Source organism: Rhincodon typus, chromosome 33 (assembly GCF_021869965.1).
Source record: "Rhincodon typus isolate 14 chromosome 33, sRhiTyp1.1, whole genome shotgun sequence".
Taxonomy (NCBI): Eukaryota; Metazoa; Chordata; class Chondrichthyes; order Orectolobiformes; family Rhincodontidae; genus Rhincodon; species Rhincodon typus.
Genome location: NC_063364.1, coordinates 23,926,043 through 23,945,376, shown reverse-complemented (window position 1 = coordinate 23,945,376; position 19,334 = coordinate 23,926,043). Strand labels below are relative to the sequence as shown.

The 19,334-nt window shown below is 42.5% G+C and overlaps 1 pseudogene; it reads left to right on the top strand.

The window, feature by feature from the left end:
• Window positions 1–5,562: 5,562 nt before the first annotated feature.
• LOC109926862 lies at window positions 5,563–6,784 on the top strand (annotated as a pseudogene).
• The last annotated feature ends 12,550 nt before the right edge of the window (window positions 6,785–19,334 follow it).

The following is a 19,334-nucleotide window of genomic DNA, read 5'->3' as shown; positions in this document are numbered from 1 at the left end:
ACATTTTGGTAATTTCCATGGAATAAGAACCACTCAGGAATCCAGATCCAAAGGTTATTTCAAAAGGTACTGATCACTCAGAGGAAAACACCCATTTCAAGTTATGCATTGGCTAAGGCAACAAGAAGAATTCTTGTCAAACGTGAATAGCAGATCATGTGAGGATTAGTATTAGACAATCAGAGGTTCAATTGGACTTTGAACTGACCAATTGCATTAACGTAAGTATCTAATTTTCCTCAATTGAAATCTCAGCTACAAGAAATACAGCAATTATACTGCACTTAATTTGTTCATCATCAGTAAGTAAAAGAACATAATTTCTTGATGAAACGATTTCATAAATTACAAGCTAATTTTTTTTTGTTCAGTTTTTTTAATTCATGTGTGTGATGTGGGCGTCACTGGGTGGCCAACATTTATTGCCCATCCCTAGTTGTCCTTGAGAAGGTGGTGGTGAGCTGCCTCCTTAAACGGCTGCAATCCTCCTGCTGTGGGTTGACCCACAATTCTATTACGAGGGAATTCCAGGATTTTGATGCAGTGACACTAAAGGAAGGCGATATTTTTCCAAGTCAGGATGGTGAGTGACTTGGAGGGGAACTTGGCGGTGGTGGTGTTCCCATATATCTGCTGCCCATGTCCTTCTAGATGGAAGTGGTCGTGGGTTTGGAAGGTGCTGTCTGAGGATCTTTGGTGAATTTCTGCAGTGCTTCTTGTAGATAGTTCACACTGCTGCTACTAAGTGTCGGTGGTGGAGGGAGTGAATGCTTGTGGGTGTAGTGCTAATCAAGCGGCTGCTTTGCCCTGGATGGTGTCAAGCTTCTTCAGTGTTGTTGGGGCTGGACTCATCCTAGTAAGTGGGCAGTATTCCAACATGCTCCTGACTTGTGCCTTGTAGATGGTGGACAGGCTTTGAGGAGTCAAGAGGTGTGTTACTCGCTGCAGTATTCCCAGCTTCTGATCTGCTCTTGTAGCCACTGTGTTAATGTGGTGAATCCAGTTGAGTTTCTGGTCAATGGTAACCTCCAGGATGTTGATAGTGGGAGATTCAGTGATGGTAACACCATTGACTGTCAAGGGTTAGATCGTCTCTTATTGGTGATGGTCATGGCCTGGCATTTGTGTGGCACGAATGTCACTTGCCACTTGTCAGCCCAAGCCTGGATATTGTCCAGATCTTGTTGCATGTGAGCATGGACTACTTCAGTATCTGAGGATTCACGAATGGTGCTGAACATTGTGCAGTCATCGGCGAACATCCCCACTTCTGACCTTTTTATGGAGGGAAGGTCATTGATAAAGCAGCTGTAGATGTTTGTGCCCCGGACACTACCCTGAGGAACTCCTGCAGAGATGTTCTGGAGCTGAGATGATTGACCGCGAGCAACCATGGCCATCTTCCTCTGTGTCAGGTATGACTCCAACCACCGGAGAGTTTGCCCCCTAATACTCACTGATTCCAGTTTTGCTAGGGATCCTTGATGCCACATTCAGTTGAAAGCAGCCTTGATATCAAGGGCTATCACTCTCACTTCACCTCTGGAATTCAGCTCTTTTGCCCATGTTCGGACCAAGGTTGTAATGAGGTCAGGAGCTGAGTGGCCCTGGCGGAGCCCAAACTGGGCGTCACTGAGCAGGTTATTGCTGAGCAGGTGCTGCTTGATAGTGCTGTTGATGACACCTTCCGTCAATTTACTGATGATCGAGAGGAGACTGATGGGGCGGTAATTGGCCGGATTGGATTTGTCTTACTTTTTGTGTACAGGATACACTTGGGCAATTTTCCACATTGTTGAGTAGATATCAATGTGGTAACTCTACTGGAACTTGGCTAGGGGAGCAGCAAGTTCTGGAGCACAAGTCTTCAGTACTATTGCCGGAATGTTGTCAGGGCCCATAGCCTTTGCCGTATCCAGTGTCTCCAACCGTTTCTTGACATCACGTGGCGTGAATCGAATTGGCTGAAGACTGGTATCTGTAATGCTGGAGACCACTGCAGGAGGCCGAGATGAATCATCCACTTGGCACTTCTGGCTGAAGATTGCTGCGAATGCTTCAGCCTTACCTTTTGCACTGAAGTGCTGAGCTCTTCCATCATCGAGGATGGAGATAGTTTAGATTTTGTTTAGTTGTGATAGTCAGTCAGCCTGAGGTTTGAAATGCTGCAGTTTAATTAGTTTCTGTACATCTGCATTGCACGAGCTTAAAATATAATCTTCCAAAGTTAACTCAATTCAGGAAATGTTTCATGAAATTGGAAAAGCTGCAAATATCAATCCAAACTTTAGGACGTGGTAAAGTAGTCACAGTTGCAGAGGCCCATAGGGCTGCTTTCTCATTATTGAGAAATGACTGGTAATGGTTTAACCTGAGGTAACCACGCCTTAGGTAAGGGGAAAAGTTGAGAATGTGGGACTTTCATGGTAGCCTCAGCTGATATGGGATTGAACCTGTGCTTTTGGTCTCTGTATTACAAACTGACCATCCAGCCAACTGAGCTCAAAGCACCAAATCAAGCAAACGTGGGAGTCTTTGGGCACAATTTATTAAAATGTTACAAACAGGTACAAAGAGTAATGAAAAAGGGTCATTGAATGATTTGGCCTTTATTTTGAGAAGTCTGAAATACAGGAGAGCAGACATCAGACTTCGGTTGAAAACTAGAAAATCGAAGTTTTCAAGAAATTCAACATTTCTCCGAAACAGCTGCTAAGGTCTGAAATGGGAACAGAAAATGCTGGATGTAAACAGCAAGTGAGCAGAGAGAAATAGCGTTAACAATTCAGGTCAATGATGGGCCATCACCCAAGCTGGAATCTTGGCTGATTCACTACCTCAGCTGATTTCCATTCTTACGTGATAAGGACACACTCACAGTAAGAAATCTGTGGAAGTGTTGCAACCTCTGAACTACTAATAATCTTGGTTTAGGTCCCACCTACTCTTGAGCTGTGTTGCAGAATATCTGAAAAGTTGATCGACATCACCTAAAATGTCATTCAGCTTTCCATGTTCCCAGGTCTGCAATAAATTATAACCTGATCTTTGAAACAGTGAACTGGTACAGTGGTAGTGTCCCTACTTTTGAGCCAAAACGTCTGGTTTCAATTCCCACCTGTGCCCAAAATGAGTCACAGTAGAGCACCATAAGGTCCAGGGCCACATTCGGGCTGTAATTTAGTTGACTGAGATTACACATATTGAAGGTGGCTCTTATGACATAGTAATAGTGTCCCTACTCCTGAGCCAGGAGGTGTGAGTTCAAGTCACAACTGCTCTGGACTTGTGCCATCACCTTTTTTTGTGTTTCCTTCTGGGATGTGGGCATCATTGGCTGGGTCAACATTTATCGCCTATCTCTAGTTGCCTGTGAGAAAATAGCGGTGAGCTGCCCTTACGAACTTCTGCAGTCCACATACTTGTTGATCCAGAATGCCCTGGGGAGAGAATTCCTGGGTTTTGCACCAGCGACAATGAAAGAAGATATATTTCCAAGTTGGCATAGTGAGTGGCTTGGAGGGGATGTTGCAGGTAGTGGTGTTCCTATGTATCTGCTGCTCTTGTCCTTTTAAATGGAAGTGGTTGTGGATTTGGAAGCTGCGGTCTAAGGATCTTTGCTGAATTTCTGCTGTGCAACTTGTAGTTGGTACATACTGTTGCTACTGAGTGTCGGTGGTGGAGGAAGTGGATGCTTGTGGATGTAATGCCAATCAAGTGGGCTGCTTTATCCTGGATGGTGCCAAGCTTCTGAACATGTCTGAATAGGTTGATTAAAATTTTGAGTATCTGAGTCATGTGGCCCGGGTACAAGCCCCACCTGCTCCAGAGCTGTGTCATAACATAAAAACCGAAAGAACTGTGGATGCTGTAAATCAGGAACGAAAACAGAAGTTGCTGGAAAAGCTCAGAGATAGTAAGAACTGCCGATGCTGGAGTCAGAGATAACACAGTGTGGAGCTGGAGGAACACAGCAGGCCAGGCAGCATCAGAGGAGCAGGAAAGTTGACGTTTCAGGTCGGGACCCTTCTTCAGAAATGGGGGTTGGATAGGGAGCTCAGAAATTAATTGAGAGAGGAGGGGTGGGACAGGGGAAGGTAGGTGGAATGGTGATAGGTGAGTGCAAGGAGGGAGTGGTGGGGATTGCTCAGTGAGGTGAGAGGAGCGGATAGGTGGGAGAGAAGACACACAGGTTGTATCAGGCTAAGGAGGCGGGGATGAGAGGGAGGGTTGGTCATGGGATGAGACCGGGGGTGGGGAGATTTTGAAACTGGTAAAATCCACATTTAGGCCATTGGGCTGTAGGCTTCCAAGGTGGAACAAGAGGTGCTGAAAAGGCATAATTGTATCAGAAATATGCATGGGGATATGTGTGAAATTATCCACTTTGCTGGGAACAATTATATGTGAAAACATTCACTCAGAAAGAAATTAGTGAATTTTGTAAGTCACAGGGATTTGGGTATTTTTGGCTACAAATCACAATAAGGGAGAAGATGCAGTTACATAAGGTATTAGGAAAGCAAATGGCAAATGCAGCACAAGAGTAAGGACGTTTTGCTATAATTATGTAGTATTTTGGAGGAATCACTCCTTCAGACTGTCCAAACCAAGGACTGATTTGTTTTAGAGTCAGTGCAATAAATGTTTAGAAAATAGATTCCTGGGTTGAGACGATTGTCTGATGAGTAACAGTTTAGAGAGTGGGCCAATTTTTCTGGGGTTTGGAAGTTTGAAACATTAATCTAAAATAAAAGTATAAAATTGTCAGGGGCTTTACAGAAGATGTTGGAATACTGTGTTTCTTTACTAGAGTGTCCATAACTCAGGATTATAGTATGAGGAAATAGAACTAGAACTATGTTTAGAACTGGAACACAGAATTACTCCATTAGAGTACGGAAAACATTCTTAAGAGGGTTATGAATTTTTACAATTGTCTACCCAGTGGACTGTGGGTGCTCAATGCATTGAGGAATTATATGAATAGTTTTTTGGAAATTAAGGGCAAGTAAAGTTGAAATTGTCCAGCTATCTCCTCATTGAAAGACAGGCAAGATTCAGAGGGCCAATTGCCCTAGGTTTACCAGAATGTTTCAGGTCATGATTTTAAATTTATGTTGTATTGTCAATATTTCTCTTCAATTCCCCAACAGGATCTGGATATCCTTTGCTCTTGAAACAGATCATTTTGCATGGAAAAGAGGATTCCAAGTTGCATGGACTCTTAGTTTCATCATTGCCCTGTCTTGTCCAACTATCCACCAATTACCCAGGGAGCTAATATATTGGTTGTCCCTGTTGATGGAAGTCACTGGGTCAATATGAGAGCTCTAACAGAAGAGCTTAAACCGTTATGGGCACAATATCACTGTGCTTTGTTCTTCAGGATCTTTGTACATCAAAAAGAAGCCAGATCTACATCAATCCATTGTGGTTGAATTGCAAGGCTTCCTTGATAAAAATACGAGCAGAGAAATTCTGTAAAATTTTGTTCAAAAGACACTAGAAGCCTTAAAGTTTGGTTGAACACAATGGGAATCTGTTAAGTTCCAGAATGAAATGATGTCTTTAATGCATGCCTGTCACATTCGGACACAACAGCTAAATTTTATAATTTATGAAAGCAAAAGTTTGTTGAAACAACTTGAAAATGCACATTTTGACTTAGTGCTGACTGATCCTGCTTTACCTACAAGTCCAATGCTTGCTTGTTATTTAAAACTTCCTGTGGTGTATAACATTTGATGGCTTAGCAATGGAGAAGCTCATTTCTCTTTGCCCCATCACCACTGTCCTATATTCCAACCCTTAGTTCCAGATTGGCAGATAAATGAGTTTACTCCAAAGGGCAAAAAATGTCATTTGAAGTCTATTTCAACTATCCATTTCAAAATTTCGAACTCAGCCAATTTACAATGAACTCTACTATCGTTATTTGGGCCCAGACACAGACATCGAGACTGTTCTTCTATGGGCAGATGTGTGGCTGACAAGAATAGATTTTATATTTGAATTCCCAAGATGCACCATGTCAAATATTGTTTATATTGAAGGATTCCAGTGTAAACCGTCCAAACCTCTAGAGGCAGAGTTTGAAGAATTTGTCCAGACCTCAGAGAACATGGGATTATTGTCATGTCAATGGTGACCATTGTCAGCTCTTTGCCTATGCATATTACAATGCAAATAGCAGAGGCCTTTGCCTAAGTACCTTAGAACATTATGGAGACAAGACTGAAAGATCCTTCCCAACATTGGAAATAATACAACACTGGCAAAATGGATCCCTCAGAATGATCTACTAGGGCACCGAAAGACACGAGCCTTTGTTGCTCACGAGAGCACCAATGGAGTTTACGAAGCCATCCATCATGGAGTGCCAGTATTTGGCATATCTTTGCTTTTTGACCAGCTTGGCAATCTATTTAGAATTGAAATCCGAGGTGCTGCAAAAGTGATTAACATTGCAACCATGCAGTCAACAGATCTATTGCAGGCACTTAATGAGGTTATACATAACACATCATATCGGGACAACATGCAGAAACTCTCTGCTCTCCACAGAGACCAACCCGAGGCCACAATGGAGAGAGCTATTTTCTGGATTGAGTATGTTGCTCGTCACAAATGGGCGGCACATTTACGCTCAGAGTCTTACCGACTCCCCTGGTACGTTTACTGTTGTGTAGATGTGATGATCTTCCTGTTGGTTGTGTTACTAACATTTACAATCCTGATAGTTGTACTGATGAAGAAATTTTGGAACATTGTCTCGGAATGAAAGCTAAAAACTCAGGAAGAGATATGTTTTTGGTCAGAAAGGGGTTTTGAATTATTTCACTTGAACAATAAGTACTTTTAATTTAAGTTCTAATGTGTTTCTGGTGAACTATCACAAATTTTACAAACAGCTTTCATCACATAATGGGACAATGGTTATGGCAATGGGATAATGATGTGTTTCATGACATAACAGGGTTAAAAAAAAGCACAGTGACACCAGCAGTCTGGTGTATGTGGAAGCTGGTAGATGCCAGTGCGATAAACAAGGACCACATCATCAGTAAGTGTTGGTTGCTTGAGGATCTTTGGCTCAGAGATGTTGAGCGGGATTCTGAACTGAGGATACTGTGACACAATGTGGAGGAGGAGAGATGCTTGACCATTATATCTCAGCTGGCTGTCACTTCCCTTAGATAGAGGGAATTTGGTCCATTGTCAGGAACAGGAGTGTAACTGTGAATGAGACAGATATTGGGATCCAAAACTTAGGTTTGGTGGTGCCTCATCTTGTGCTCCTGTCAAATAGACACAACGTTCTTGCTCTCAATGCGGATGAAGGCACAGATTAAAAGAAAGATCAGAGAGAGGCGATCACCTAGTGGTATTATCACTGGACTATTAATCCAGAGACCAGGTAATGATCTGGGGACCCGGGTTCGACACCCCCCATGGCAGGTGGTGAAATTTGAATTCAATAAAATGTCTGGAATTAAGAATCTAATGATGACCATGAATCCATTGTTGATTGTTGGAAAAATCCATCTGGTTCACTAATGTCCTTTAGGGAAGGAAACGTCCATCCTTACCAGGTCTGGCCTACATGTGACTCCAGACCCACAGCAATGTGGTTGACTCTGGGCAATTAGGGATGGGCAATAAATGCTGCTTGGTCAGCAACACCCTCATCCCTTTATGAAATTAGGAAAAAAAAGATGTGACCATAGCACTGGGATCCAGAGCACCATTCAAGTGGGGGACATTGGGGTGAAGAAATTTGTAACAGGGGATGGCATTTTTAGGGGAATTGATACTTTTCTCCACAGCAAAGACAAAGAGTCCTGAAGGCTTTGTTGCCCAAGTAGAGCTAAGGTCGAAGACATCACTTTTGGTTGGAGTGGATCTTGGAAAGGAAGAGGAAGCATCGAGTTGTCATGGCTCCTTTTGGTTCTAATGACATTCGTATGACTAGGAAAGAGGTTCTGCTGAGGAATTGTGAGGAGCTTAGTGCTATATTCAAAAGCAGAACAACAAAGGTAATAATTTGTAGATTAATACCTGAGTGATGTACAAATTGGCATTGGGGAGATAAGATTAGAGAGGTTAGATAAAGTCGTCATAACCTTTTCAGACTGTGGGGCTGCTCCATCATTCAAGAGAAATAACTGATGATGTTTAATCTGAGGGTCAGCACACCTCAGGCAGGAGGAGAGATTGAGAAGGAGAGTCCTTCATGGCAACTTCAGCTGGTACAGGCATTTTACCCAAACTTGCATCACTATTGTTAGGCTGACAGTGCTGAATGGATTCTTCAAGGTCTGATCAAAATTAAGACAAGAATACAATTTAATATGAATCAAATTTATTCACTTAATCTACTTAATTTGTATTGGAGACATATGGAAGATAATGAGTGGATGTATTAGCTGAAACTACATAACAAACATATATATATTCTAACAGGCGAATCTCACACTGCCTTCTATCCATCAGGGACAATGGTGACAGTGGTATTGTAGACTGTATTGTAGATTCCATGGTGCCGGGATTGTGAATCCCAGTCCGATGGTGAACAACCCAATGAGTGGGACAAAGTCTCTGATATTAATGCTATTCTGAATTTAAAGTTACATGCTGAATCTCTGGTTTATAATGACTGCAGCACTTTTCCAACCTTCAAAACAGGCTGAAAATCGAATCCAGGTGGTGCAATGTAAGTGCACAACAGGACAGTTCTCACAGACTACTCAGTGTCATCTTGTTACCTCCCGGTCAAACCAGACTGTTTTTGAATTAGGCCTGTATTTCATGAGCAATTAGCCTTCGTGAGACCTTCAGTCCAGACCATTAATGATTTATCATTTTTTTAAACCTATTTTCTAATCAACCTGTTCAGAGTTGTAATGACACCCCGCTGGAGCAGGTTGGACTTGAACCTGGCCCTCCCAGTCCGGGGGTAGCAACACTACCACTGTACCACAAGAGTGCTCTAAGATCTCGTTTTTGTTTTTGTTTTTTCTTTAACCAATTTTTCTAATCAACCTGTTCAAAGATGGTATTACACACCTCTGGAAAAGGTGGAACTTGAACCCGGACCTCCTGGATTAAAGAAAGGGATACTACTAATACACTACAAGTACTTATTTTCAAGCTCGACACCACAATCATGAACCAGCCATCCATTATTAGAGAAGTAAGTGTATGACTCAAAGATTGGTGAGGGAAACATGGGATTTGACTCAATTGACACTGACACTAGTATTGGGGCAAGAGAGACCTGTTCGGTTGGGATGGGCTTCATTTGAACCATGTTGGGACCGTTGCCCTCGTAATTCATATGACTAGGGTTGTAGATAATTATTTCAATCAGTTGGTGGGGTGGGGGGGGGGAAATGTTTGATTGAAGGGAATCTTAAAAGATCAAAAGCAAATGCAAGGGCAGAAGTGCATATTAGTGAAGAAGTGAATGTAAAGCGGGGCTCAGTTGGTTTGCGAAGCAGTGTGATTCCAACAGCGTAGGTTCAATTCCGATCACCAGCTGAGGTTACAATGAGGGTCTCTCCTTCACAACATCTCTTCCCTCACCTGAGGTATGGTGGCCCTCAGGTTAAGTCACCACCAGTCATCTCTCTTTTATCAGGGAGCAGCCCTATGATCTGGTAAGACAATGGTGACAAACTCTTAGAAAATCAAAGTTGATAGGAAGGGATTGAAACTATATAGAGAAGCGTACAGCAGAAATTAGAGCCAGTTTTTAAAAAAAAAATTCATTCACAGGCAGTGGGTGTAATTGGCCAGGCCAACATTTTTGACCATCCCCAATTGCCCAGAGATCGGTTAAGAGTCAACCATATTGTTGTATCACATGTAGAACAGATTGGCTGAGGAAGGAGGTTTTCTTCTCTAAAGGACATCAGTGAAGCAGTAAGGTTTTCCCTTACAATAGTTTCAATGTCATCATTAGACTCTTAATTCCTGATTTTCATTGGACTCAATACTAACAGCTGCCACAGCAGGAATCAAACCTGGGTTGCAGGACATTAGCCTGGGTCTCTGGATCAATACTCAAGTGGTAATACCACTCGGCCTTCACTTCCCTGAATAAGTAATAATGATAAGAAATCAAACTTAAGGCTCTTTATCTGAATGCATATAGCACTTGTAATAAAATAGATAGCACAAATAGAAAAGATTGAATATGATTTGATTGTGATTACAGAATTGCGATTGCAGGGTGGCAATGACTGGGTCTTAAATATTGAAAGGTTTTCATTGTTCGAGAAGGATAGGCAGAAAGGAAAAGGAGCCAGAGTTGTTTTGTTAATAAAGCAAGATATTAGGATGGTACTGAGTACCAATAGGTGCAATAGGTTATGATATAGAGTCATTTTGAGTGGAAATAAGGAATAGCAAGGTGAAGAAGTCATTGGTGAGAGGCATCCATACTCCTCACTGTAGGACAAAGTATAAATCAGTAAAAAATGGAGGTTCGTAAGAAGGCACTACAATTGTTATGAGTGTGATAGAGTCATAGGTTGTACAGCACAAAGGGATTTTAATCTTTAAATTTAATTGACTGTACAAATCAGATGGGCAAGACTAACTTGGAAGATCATTTGTGGAGTGCATTAGTGATTGCTTCTTAGTTCAATACATTGCATAACCTACCTAGGAACAGGTTATTTTAGATCTAGTAATGTATAATGAGTAATTAATCTCATAGTTAAGGATCCTGTGGAGGATAGTGATCACAACATGGCAACATTTTAAATACAACTTAAGGCAAAGATGCTGCTTGGCCTGCTGTGTTCATCCAGCTGTACAATTTGTTATCTCAGATTCTCCAGCATCTGCAGTTCCTACTATTTCTTAAGACAAAGAAACTCAGGTCTCAAACCAAGGTCCTCAACTTCAGTATGGGTAATGAAGAGAAAGGCTGGGAAAATAGACTAAGGGGAACATCAGCAGACGAGTAGTGGCAGATTTTTAAGCAGATATTTCATAATGCTCAGCAAAAATGATTCCTGTCAAAAAGGATGAAGCACCCATGGTTAACAAAGTTGGGCAAGGAGTGTACCTAATCAAAATCTAAAACCTACAAAGCAGCACAAATTTATGGTAAACCAAAGTATTGGAATTTATTTCAGAACCAGCAATGTATGACTATAAAGCTACTAAAGAGGGAGGAAATTGATTATGAAAGTAAATAGTTTTGATTTTTTTTGCCAAACAGCAAGAACTTCTACAGCTGTATAAAAAGAAAAAGAGTAGGTAAAGTGAGTGTGGGACCTTTGAGAATGCAACTGTGGAATTAGTAACGGGTTACAGGGAAATGGCAGATAATTTAAACCAATAGTTTGCATTGGTCTTCATGGTAGTGGATACTATAAACACACTAAACATAACACATATGCAAGGTTCTAACGGCAGGAAAGATCTTGTAACAATAACTATCACAAGAGATCAAGTATTTGACAAAATAATGAGCCTGAATGCAGACAAATCATCAGATGGCCAGTTAGTCTAAAATTTGTCATTGAGAAAATGTTAGAGTCTATTACTAAGCAAGAAATAGGACATTTAGAAAAGCTTAACTCAATCAAACAGTTTTAACATGGTTTTGTAAAAGGGAAATTATGTTTAGCAAATTTATTAGAGCTCCTTGAGGATATAAAAATTGGAGTTGACACTGGGAAACCAGTAAATGTAATATATTTAGATTTCTAGAAGGCATTCAATAAGGTGCCATATAAAATGTCATTGCATAAGAGGATCTCATGAAATTGAGGTGGATTAGCATGGAGCAGGATTGTTTAACAGGCAGAGGACAGAGTTGAGATTCATGGCTCATTTTCAGGTTGGAAAGACTTAACTAGTAGGATGTTGAATGGATCAGTGCTTGGACCTCAATTATTTACTATTTATGTTAATGTTTTAGAGGAGGGAACAGAGTATAATGTATCCAAATTTGCTGATGATACAAAAATAGTGGGAGCACATGCTGTGATGAGGAGAAATGGAAACTATAATGGGGTATTGATAGGTTGAGTGACTAGGCAAAGACTTGGCAAATTGAGTTTAATGTAGAAAAATGTGAGTTTTGCACTTTAATAAGAAAAATCAAAAGACAGACTATTTCTTAAATGATGAGAGACTCCAAAAAAAAGCACAGAAAGATGTGAATGTTCTCGTGCAAAGAAAGACAAAACATTAGCAGGTAGGTGCAAGCAAATGAAATGAAGACCACAGCTGGAGTACTGTGCACAATTTTGGTCCCAGTATTTTAAAAAAGGATGTATTGGCATTTGGAGGCAGATCAAAAGCGATTCACTGAGCTGACTCCTGTTATGAAGGGGTTGACTTATCAAGAACAGTCATACAGGTTAGACCTTTCTTCCTTAAGTTTAGAAGAATGAGGAATGATCTTATGGAAACATTGAGGGGGCTTGACAGAGTGGATGTTAAGATGTTTTCATTAGTGGAGAATCTTGAATGAGGGGACATAGTTACAGAACATTGCGAAGGAATTTGACCTTCCAGAGGGTAGAATCATAGAGTCATAGAGTCATACGGCAAGGAAACAGACCCTTTGGTGCAACTTATCCATGCTGGCCATGATTCTAAAACTAAGCTCGTCCCATTTGCCTGCATTTGCTCCATTTCCCACTAAACCTTTCCTATTCATGTGCCTGTCCAAATGTCTTTTAAATGCTGTAATTGTACTTGAATTTAGCACATTATTGGGAAGTTCATTTCACATACAAACCACCCTCTGTGAGAAAAAATTGCCCTTAAGGTTCCTTTTAAATCTTTCTCCTCTACCCTACAGAAAAGACCTTTGCTATTCACTTTATCTGTGCCAGTCATGATTTTATAAACCTCTAAGATGACTCCTTACCCTCTTAAGGTCCAGTGAAAAAATCCCAGCCTATCCAGCCTTTTCTTATATCTCCAACCCTCCAGTCCTGGGAACATCCTTGGAAATCTTTTCTGAACCCTCTGTAATTTAATAACATCCTTCCTATAAGAAGGGTGACCAGAATTGTATGCAATACTCCAAAAATTGCGTCATGAATATCCTTGACAGCCTCAATGTGATGTCCCAACTCCTATACTCAGTGATGTGACAATTACAGCAAGACACTTTCTAAACCACCCAGTCTACCTGTGACGCAGCTTTCAAAAACTACGTACCTGAACCCTAGTTCTCTCTGTTCAACGACACTACACAGGGTCCTACCATTAACTGAGCAAATCTTACCCATATTTGTTTTACCAAAACGCAATACCTCACATTTATCCAAATTAAACTCCATCTACCACTCCTTACCCCACTGAATTATAGAATCCCTACAGGGCAGAAACAGGCCATCCAGCTCTTCAAGTCTGCATCAACTCTCTGAAGAGCATCCCACACAGACCCATCCCTCTACCTTATTCCCATGAGCCTGCTTTTATTACGGCCAACTCACAGATCCCTGGACACTATGGGGCAATTTAGCATGGTCAATCCACCTAACCTGCACATTTTTGGATTGTGGGAGAAAACAGGATCACCCTAAGGAAACTCATGCAGACATGGGGAGAATGTGCAAGTTTAAGGGCTGAGTGGACTTCTTTTCCTGTAACAGTTCAAAAATAGTGTTACGTCCCACTGTGGTGGTGCATTGGAAATTCAGGCCTGCTTCTCTTGGAGTCATCACAAAAATTAAAGACAACAAGACAGAAATCTGATGAAGGGTCTAGGCCCGAAACGTCAGCCTTTCTGCTCCTATGATGCTGCTTGGCCTGCTGTGTTCATCCAGCTCTGCACCTTGTTGTCTCCGATTCTCTAGCATCTGCAGTTCCTACTATCTCTGATACAAAAATTAAAGATTTTGTAAAGCTTTGCAAAATTCCCAATATCCCTGTCCTTTAGATGCAAGGCTGATCAAAATCATGGGCCAGCTTTCTGCATTTAATTAGAATTACTACTTATTTCATATAAATAGGTTCAAGCGACTGATAAACAATTATGAGCTGTTGACATGTAACTACTAGTTAAAACTCTGACTCATTTATAAAACTCACTCAATGCACACATACTGATAGACACAAGAAAAAGTGTTAAAGGTCGAGGGAAAGACTGTGCGGATAGTTCAATAATGCCTGTCCGCAGAGATCATTGAGGTAATCCTTTTTGTCAGAACTGGTTGTTTCTCAATATTCCTTCTCCTGTCACTGAATGTAACTAGTAGAACTGATAAGGGGGAGTAAGTGGATGTGGTTTACTTGGACTTTCAGAGGGCATTCGATAAGGTCTGACATAAAAAAAAAGCATTAAAATTAAAGCAACTAGGGTTGGAGTGTAGTGTATTTAAATGGATAGGGTGCGAACTGGTGGATTGGAAACAAAGGGTAGGAATAAATAGGTAATTTTCTGAGTGGCAGTTGGTGACCAGTGAATACCATAGGAGTCAGTGCTTGAACCCCAGCTATTTACAACAAATGTTAATGATTTAGAAGCAGGAACTAAATGTAATATTTCCAAGTTTGCACACAACACAAAGTTGGGGGTGGGAGGTTAAATTGTGAGGAGTTTACAGAGATGCTTCAGTCTGTTTTGGACAGGCTGAGTAAGTGATCAAATGCATGGCAGAGGAAATATAATGTGGATAAATATGAGGTTATCCATCACAGGAGCAAAAACAGGAAGGTGGAGAGATTGGGAAAGGCGGACCTGCAACGAGACCTGGGTGTCCCTGTGTAGCAGTCACTGAAAGTAAGTGTGCAGGAGCAGCAGGCCAAGCCGTGAAGAAGGCAAATGGCACGTTTACTGGCATAGTGAGAGGATTTGAGTTCAGGAGCAGGGATGTCTTGTATTTGTACAGGGCCTTGATGAGACAACACCTGGAGTATTGTGTGCAGTTTTGGTCTCATCTGAGGTTCCTTGGATGGCAGGATTCGCATAAGAAGAAAGACTGCATCAGTTAAGATGATATTCATTGGAGTTTAGAAGAATTGGGGGGATATCATAGAGGCCTATAAAATTCTAAATGAACTAAACAGGGTCGATGCAGGAAGGATGTTCCCAATGAATGGAGAGTCCAAGATGTAGGGCACAGTCTTAGGATATGGCATTGGCCATTTAGGAGTGAGATGAGGAGAAATTTCTTCACCCAGAGAGTGATGAGGCTGCAGAATTCTCTGCCACAGGAAGTCACTGAAGCCAAAAGATTGAATGTTTTCAAGAAGGAGGTAGATACAGTTCTTAGGGCAAAAAGGATTAAGGGGTATGGGCTGAAAGTGGGAACAGGGTTTTGAGTTGAATGATCAGCCATGATCATAATGAATGGTGGAGCAGCCTTGAAGGGTCTATCCTTATTTCTATTTTCAATGTTACTGTTTCACTCACTGGCAGGAGGCACAGAGTGACTGGTTCATGCTAATAAAGTCTCTGATACATTTGTTAAATTCAAGAGTCTAGCAACTGATCAGGGAAATAAACTGGCTCTCTTCAGGCTTGAGATTGTTTTTAACTGCAGAGGAAAGGACAGCTCCTTCCTTTTTGGACGTCTGTTGTCTTCTCACCGAGCATTCAGACCCACAAGCTGTTCAGCAACCTGGGAACTAATCACACAGTTGTTGGTAGGCAGAATGCCTTTGTCATGGATAATTGGTCACCACTTCATCAAACAATCAACTGCTCACTGCATGCCCAATCTGTTATAGCACACGGGGGTTGGTTCACTCGGTTGTTTGCTTGGCTGCTTTGTGCTGCAGAATGATATACCAGCAGCATGGGTTCAATTCCTGCACTGGCCGAGCTTGCCATTAAGGACTTTCCCCTCACCTGAAGTTAAAACACCACCGGTCATCTCTTTCTAACAAAAGAGCAAACCTATGGTCTTGTATGATCATGGGGGCTTTACCTCTATCTTACTACACGCCTGCCTCACAGCTCAAATAAACAGAGCGCAGGTGCACTACAAAGCGGTGTCACTGATGTATTCCACCTTGGGAGGTGCAATGGCCTAAATGGCCTAAATTTTGGATCTCCTCTACATTGGTGAGACCAAGCGGAGTCTCGGAGACCGCTTTGTAGAGCACCTTGCGTTCTGTTCGCGACACCTCCCAGTCGCGAACCACTTCAACACCCCTCCCACTCCCTGGGCGACATGTCCATCCTGGGCCTCCTCTAGTGTCACAATGACACCACCCGCAAACTGGAGGAGCAGCACCTCATATTCCACTTCAGGAGCCTACAGCCCAATGGCCTAAATGTGGATTTTACCAGTTTAAAAATCTCCCCATCCCCAGCCTCATCCCATGACCAAACTTCCCCCTCATTCCTGCCTCCTTGAGCTGACGCAACCAGTCCATCTTCTCTCCCACCTGTCTGCCCCTCCCACCTCACTGACCAATCCCCACCACTGCCGACCTGCACTCACCTATCACCATCCCACCCACCTTCCCCAGCCCCACCTCTCCTCTTTATTCATTTCCAAACTCCCTTCCCCCTCCCCCATTTCTGAAGAAGGGTCCTGACCGGAAACATCAACTTTCTTGCTCCTCTGATGCTGCCTGGCCTGCTGTGCTCCTCCAGCTCCACACTGTGTTATCTCTGACTCCAGCATCAGCAGTTCTTGCGATCCCATCTTGTCTGCAATCCTTTGTTTTGAAACTAGTCCATTTCCTTTCTCCGTCCACAATCAAAAATACTGTTAACATCTCGATACAGATTTGGGGAAATAGGAAATCAATAATTTCAACAAAATTCACCAGGAAACACAAACTGAATGTCTGAGCTACTGAAGGAAAATTTTCATGGGTGAAGCAAGGAAGATGTGAACATTTTCTTTTAAAATCCTGGCAGTAGGCCAAAGAGTGTCGATGTCAGTTTCATGCTGAAGTACGAAGTTTAGCAGATGATTTTCTGCCAGGTCTGATTTAAAAGCAGAGGCTCTTCTCAGCTCTTTTCTGCCACAAAGTGGTGAGAGCTTCAATCAGGCAGAAGGTGTGGTGAAGAGCCCAGAGCAGCAGAGACCCAGGGAGTTTGATTGTGGGAGCTGTGTTTCACTTCAGGGTTGCAGAGGATCTCAGCTGTTGCTTAAATTCCAGCGAGGTAAATTCTTTTTGGACTGTTTTATTGTTATCTCACAGCCCATGTATTTTGTTGCCCCTGCGGTTATCTCAATACTGATCTCCGCAGGAGCCAAGTGGGGCTATTGTCTGCTTCCAAATCAAGAAAAGTTAAAATCATGGTTAGGTGTGAACAGAGCAGAAATCTCTCTTTTAAACTACTGCTGAAGTCTGAACCAAAAGCAAAAAATATCTGCAAACAGGCAGCATTTAAGGAAAGAGAAACTGAGTTAACAATTCAGCTCGATGATATTTTGTCAGAACTGGTCAGCTGGGATCTTGACTACCATTCAGCAATGATTGGCAAAGCAGGCTAAAAGGGCCGAACAGCCTACTTTTGCTCCTTGGACACATGACTGCTGACTTGCATGTACATATTCTCGTCATTGTGCAGGCTCGGCGGATTTCAGTTCTTATCTGCTGAGGTCAAACCTTGCACTTGTTATTGAGCCAGTTCAAAATCTGCAAATCATGAAAGTGGCAATCCCAAGTTCAGGGACTTGGAGGTGGGGCAGTGATAAAAGTAACTATGTACAAAAATCACATCATTATCAATATTAATAACGGGAGTGAAAAGTTTGGAGGAAGATGTGATATGAGTTTGAATGGGTCTGAAGGGGCTAACACTGAGCATACTCGAAGCAACCTCCTCTCTCCACCATAAGCATCCTCTACGGTGACATTGCCAGAAGAACTTTTGGGGAATGGCTAAAGATCTCGGAGGTGCAAGAGTGTGCATGCAGATACACGGTCCCAGTGATGTGGGCTGTGGCGAGATATATCAGGAGCAGATACGAAGTCCGGCAAGACCGATCTCAATATTTGGAGCATTTCGTCACATCTTTATGCTTTTCATAAGCAGCGTGGCGAGTTTATTGTTAGACAGTGAATTGCCAATAAGCGAGTTATTGATTGTTAATTGCCTTTTTCTGGCTCCAACTCACCTCATTAATAGAGATAACAAGGTGTAGTAGGAATTTCCTACCTACTAACCTCATCCTGCCCCTTTGACCTGTCCGTCCTCCCTGGACTGACCTATCTCCTCCCTACCTCCCCACCTACACACACCTTTACTGGCTCCATCCCCGCCTCTTTGACCTGTCTGTTTCCTCTCCACCTATCCTATCCTCCATCCATCTTCTATCCGCCTCCCCCTCTCTCCCTATTTATTTCAGAACCCCCTTCCCCTCCCCCATTTCTGATGAAGGGTCTAGGCCCGAAACGTCAGTCTTCCTGCTCCTCTGATGCTGCTTGGCCTGCTGTGTTCATCCAGCCCTGCACCTTGTTATCTCAGATTTTCCAGCATCTGCAGTTCCTACTATCTCTCACCTCATTAATATTCAGCTTCCCCAATCTTACCAAACATGTTAGACACTAAGCAATATGGAGATCAGGGCAGGTACTTGATAAATTTAGCTCGCAACTTGCTCTCAATAACTTCCACTGTGCACCAACATCATGGAGGGGGCATGCTCCATGGGCACTAGCCACCTTGGTGCCCAATATATGCCAGCCTCCAAGAACCCTCAAGGCACATCGCTGACCCACTTTCAGAATGCTTCTGTATTTCAAACCCGAGGGTGCACTGGCAACTCATTATAATGCTGCAGTTTAAGGACACTGTGATCAGGGACATGTATCAGCTGCATCTCTGGGATATTTGCTCACTGTCAGGGCTCTCACTCACTCACTCAGATTCTTCCTGGAAGCTCACAGCATTCCTGCCTTGCATTGCCTTGCCTTTTTGCATTTTGCTCCTTCAGCTAGTGATACCAGGCTCATATGACTTCTGCCTTGATGTACTGTCTAGAAGAGGCACTCAGACAGGACGCTTGTCATGGTTGTCAGCAGGCCTCAGGTTTTGCCCAGGGGGTCCTGGCACAAACAGTCAAGGGCTTCTCCAGCTCCCAGTCAAGGGGCTTGGAAATGGTCAGTCAGCCTCTCAGGCTGATCAATCAGGACCTTTTCTTTCACAGGATGAGGGTGTCTCTGGCTAGGCCAGCATTTATCACCCATCCCTAATTACTCAGAGGGCAGTTAAGAGTCAACCACATTGCTGTGGGTCTGGAATCACATGTAGGCCATGTAGTTCAGTTAATTTGTTCACTGTTAGAGTAAGATAAATAATTGTTACTTGTTGATTTTAAAGTGATTGTCAGGAATTTATTTTATTTAACCACTAGAAATTGCTCTAAAGCAGATTGCACCAC